Source organism: Azolla caroliniana, unplaced genomic scaffold (genome assembly GCF_043228905.1).
Source record: "Azolla caroliniana isolate FFs.n. ecotype wild unplaced genomic scaffold, voAzoCaro1.0.p SCAF_382, whole genome shotgun sequence".
NCBI classification, from domain to species: Eukaryota; Viridiplantae; Streptophyta; class Polypodiopsida; order Salviniales; family Salviniaceae; genus Azolla; species Azolla caroliniana.
The window spans coordinates 6,615-11,600 of record NW_028230817.1 but is presented as its reverse complement, the minus strand read 5'-3'; the positions used below and the strand labels follow the sequence as shown (position 1 = coordinate 11,600).

General features: G+C 46.1%; 1 non-coding gene across 1 annotated transcript; it reads left to right on the top strand.

Moving 5' to 3' along the window:
- The first annotated feature begins 314 nt into the window (after positions 1-314).
- Positions 315-385, top strand: TRNAG-GCC (transfer RNA glycine (anticodon GCC)). Its single transcript has one exon. It is a non-coding gene; the product is annotated as a tRNA-Gly (tRNA).
- Positions 386-4,986: the final 4,601 nt, after the last annotated feature.

Genomic DNA, 4,986 nt, shown 5'->3' with positions numbered 1-4,986 from the left:
GAGGAGGAACGCCTCGGAAGGCCACATGCTCTACACGCATTCGGACGTATTTCCCAATGATTAATAATCCCAGTTCTCCGGAACTTACTATCGCGGGTAGAGACGCAATAAATATAGTTAAGATATAATCTACTCTAAAAAGAAGTTACGGAGTAGCTTTTTCGCCTCAATCTATCTCGGGGGAGAGGGCGAGTGGGTCCCCTCGCCCGCAACCCGATCGAGTCAAGCAGCTAATCAAGAAGCCGAATGACTTGCAGAGGTTACTATATACTAAGCCTGCGATGGAGTGTACAATAAAAGTGATAGGAAAATCTGCGGATATAGTTGAATGGTAAAATATCTCCTTGCCAAGGAGATGACGCGGGTTCGATTCCCGCTATCCGCCCATAAAATCACTCAGGAGCATGCTCCGTACGTGGAGGAAAGAGTGCATCAAAAGTTTAATTGCAAGAATCACTAAATGATTTTTTTTTTGCTTGCTCAGCAAAAAAAAAACCATTAAGTAATCGCTATTTTTGGGGTGACTCAGAAGAGTGCGGGAGGACACGACAGTGCAAGAAGAGGCCGATTCGGCCAAGGATGAGGTGGACCAGGCCCGACTTACGAAAACAACTCACAATTTCGGCATCAAGACGAAAGCCATTGAGGAACCTTCGGAAGAAGGGGGAGCTTCCATTCCGGTCCAAACCGACAAAGCTCAGTCGAATGCAGATATTGCGGAATAATCAATTACCACAAAGAAGAATGCCGTAAGAAGATACGCGAGTCGGTTTCCACTAGCCGACAACTCATCAAATACGCCATCAAATCCGACTATGACGATCACGGCGGAATGTTCGTGATGAGACATAGAGCGAATTTTATGTCGGCCTCTACTTCTACTAGTGCCTCCGGTCCGAAAGACGTATGGTTCGTCGAACCATATGATGTCACATCAAGAAAGGTTCCGAGAACTTCGACAGCCGGACCGACCCGGCTATGTCAAAACCAGACACGACACTACGCACCTGATTCGGAACATCGGCAAGGTTCCGTTCGGAGAAGAAGGTAAGCAAACTTATATTAAAAATGTCTTGCATGTACCAACTATCACGAAGAGTTTGGTTTGCTTCGGCCAAATTGTAGAGCAAGGAATGCAAGTACAATTTAATCAAGGCGGTTGCTTCATTGAAAAAGAGGGCCAACTCATTGCTCGCGGACGAAGAGAGGGCCAAATGTTCATTCTCGATCACACAAGATGAAATCGGCCATGTTCGCAAAGGGCATGAAAGCCAATTCCAACATAGAGTTATGGCACAAGCGGATTGGCCATATCAACCTCCAAAAACTCAAGGCAATGCAATCAAAAGGAGTCATGATTGGGCTCCTGACATTCACGGAGAAAGAGATTGAAGGCGTCTGCGCCGCTTACCAATTCGGCAAGCAACATCGGCACCCATTTTCAAAGGAGTGCAAGGTGAACAAAGCCGTGCTCGACGTAATTCATTCCGACGTATGGGGTCCGGCTCAGACGGCGACATTCGGTGGATGCCGATACTACGTGACCTTTATCGACGACTTCTCTAGGCACACTTGGATCTACCCGATTCGGACACTTCCAAAAATTCAAGAATGAAGTAGAGAAACCCACGGACTGACATGTACGCTTTCTTTGGTCAGATGGAAGCAAGGAACATTTCTTGGATGAGTTTAAGGCGTATCTACGGAAAGAAGGAATTTGGCGAGAGTTTTCGTGTCGACATACGCCACAACAAATCGGATTGGCCGAACAAAAGAATTGGCACATCCTCGAAGTAGCATGGGCCACGATGAACAAAAAGCACGTGCCGAAGTCATACTGGGCAGAAGCGGCTAACACGGCCGTATACCTCATGAATCGGTGTACAACATCTGGCGTGCATGACCTCACGCCGCACGAAAAGTTTTTCAGAAAGAAGCCGGATCTATCACACATCCGGATATTCAACTCCATTGCGTATGTGCACTTCCCCGACGAGAAGTGTCAAAAGCTCGACCCAAAGTAAGAGAAATGTATCCTCGTAGGATACTTACTGGAGCAAAAGGGGTACAAGTGCTACAATACCTCAAATCGAAAATCTCGAGTAAGTCGAGACGTCATTTTCGACGAGTCCACATCCTGGTTCCGCTTGACCCGGAATACGCTGAAATAGAGATAGAAGCCGAATATCGCCTTACGCGCATGTTCCAAGAAAGTCCGACCACGACCCAACTGAGTGAACCACAAGAGCCTTCAAGCGATCAAAGCACATCTTGACCGAGTCCGAAGCTAGAAAAAGGGAAGGCGAAAATGCCGGAGTCGGAAGACGATCACTTCGACGGCAACGAATCGACTCACTCCCTCGATAGTGAGTTCGAAGGCCTTGAGATCTGGACAAATGGAGCGGAGAAACCCATAGTATCCGCAAACAAGAAGCTCCGTCGATCCACCCGTGAAAAGAACCCCGTAAGCCGATTCGGCTATAACAATTACATGGCGTACCATTATGCCTTTATGATGAAGGTAGCAACAGTACGGGAGTCGGAAACCTTTTCCGAAGCTGCGAAGGACCCACGATGGATCGAAGCAATGAACGAGGAGATGCGTGCACTACGCAAGAACGAGACATGGGATCTCGTTCCCCACTCACCGCCCTAGAAGGCAATTGGTTGCAGATTGATCTACAAGGTGAAATATAATGCCGACAGCTCCGTCAACCACTATAAAGCTTGACTCGTACCGAAAGGATACGCACAAACACATGGATTTGACTATGAAGAAACCTTTGCCCCGGTGGCAAAGATGACAACGGTGCGGACCGTGATCGCACTTGCAATGGCAAAAGGGTGGCACCTCCACCAAATGGACGTCTGGAACGCCTTTCTTCAAGGTGAATTAGACGAGGAGGTGTACATGTTACAACCACCTAGCTTCAAATCACACATTCATCCAAAAGCCGTATGCCAACTCTAGAAGCCTCTCTACGGCCTTAAGCAAGCACCGCGTGCTTGACATTCGAAGATTACGCAATATCTTCATCAAATCGGATTTCGAATGTCGAAATCCGACAACTCCCTCTACGTACGACACGACTCTAGAAGCCTAATTGTCATCATCCTATACCTGGATGATCTGATCATTGGAGGTGAAATTCTAGTCGACATCAACATGGTCAAGTCCCTCCTCTCCGGAAAATTCGAGATGAAGGACATGAAGGAGCTCCATTACTTCCTTGGCATCGAAGTAATTCGGATTCTGACCGGCATTATGATATCTTAACGGCACTACATTCTCAACTTGTTATACAAGTTCCCGATGGTTGAGTGCAAATCAGTCGCTACACCTCTCGATCAAAACTTCAAACTAGATGCTGACTCCGGCACAGACGACTGCGAGCCGACCCAATATCGTCAACTTATCGGGAGCCTCATCTATCTCACGATCACTCGACCCGATCTTAGCTATCCAGTCGGAATCCTTAACCAATTCATGCAAAAACCACGTGGCATTCACTTAGATTGCACTAGGTGAGTATTACGATACGTGAGCGACACAATGGATTACAGCGTTCTCTATGCATCGACCACACCAATACGACTCGAAGGGTACACAAACTCGGACTGGGCAGGCTACAAACCTGATCGATGATCGACCTTCGGATTTGTCTTCTCGCTCGGTAGCGGAGCAATATCTTGGAGTAGTAAGAAGCAGCCTATTGTCGCACTTTCGAGTACGGAGGCCGACCGAATACAAGGGCACAGTTGTAGCTGCATGTGAAGTCGTATGGCCCAAGAGGATTTTGAAGGATCTGGGCATCCCCATCAAGGATCCGACTCCCATTTACTGCGACAACATGAGCAATATATATCTGGCTCGGAACCCAGTGTTCCACCCATGCACAAAGCATATTGAAGTGCACTATCACTTCATTAGAGAGCGCGTACAAGCCAGAGATGTCGACCTTCAATACATCAACACAAATCATTACCAAAGCCTTAGGAGCCGACAAACTTCGGCAATTCATGTCAGACCTCGGATTGACGATTCCTGACTTGCCAAGCTTGAGGGGGAGTACAAGCGAGAACTAGATATCGTCCGAACCGGGTACAAGCCGAAGCGGTCAATGGAGATCGTCCGAACTGGATACTAGTCGAAGCGGACACGAATCAAAAGGAACCAACACGAGTTGAGCTTGAGGGGGCGTGTTGAGAATCAAGCTCAACATAGTGCAACGTATGAACACACCTTTTGAGAATCCATGATTACTCAAAGGTCAAGAGTCACACCACTACGCTTTACACATTAACTATGTGTCATAGAATCATATTCTATGACACATAACTAATGAGTTAGATATTCCCCATGACTATGATTCTTCACATTCCCCAAGAGAGAGAGTGGTTGTTGTAAAGTTAATGAAGAGAGAGGGTGACTCTATATAAAGCACCCTCCTCATACTTCATACTATGCTGGTTGTGACTCCTGATTATGCTACATTTTTTAAATCTTATTCTACTTGTGAAATATACACCTTCTTCTCTAGTATTCCTTTTTCTATCTATTTTGTGTTCTCTCATCTCTCCTCTAATTCCTTTCACACATACACAGAACACATATCTCTTCTACTACACAAGAATCACCATCGATTCTTTACAATACACAAGAGAATACAGAAAACGATTACAATCTTCTCTAATACACACAAGGATAACCCGCTTAGGGTTCTTAGCAAGTTCACAGAACTTTGTTGCCGCTCTCTCACGCTCACACACTCTCTCTTATCTATCGCACTCTACAACAGAGGCTCACACAACTGTTCTATTCAACCTTCTTATTCTATATGATTGCCTTAAGTGTATTTATACTTGTACACTATATGGGCTATTTATAAATGTAGCCACTACTACTGTCATTCCTACTATAACAATAATAGTTATTTAACCGATGGCGTCAGGGCGTGGCTCGCCCAGAAGCGTACCGTTGCTCTG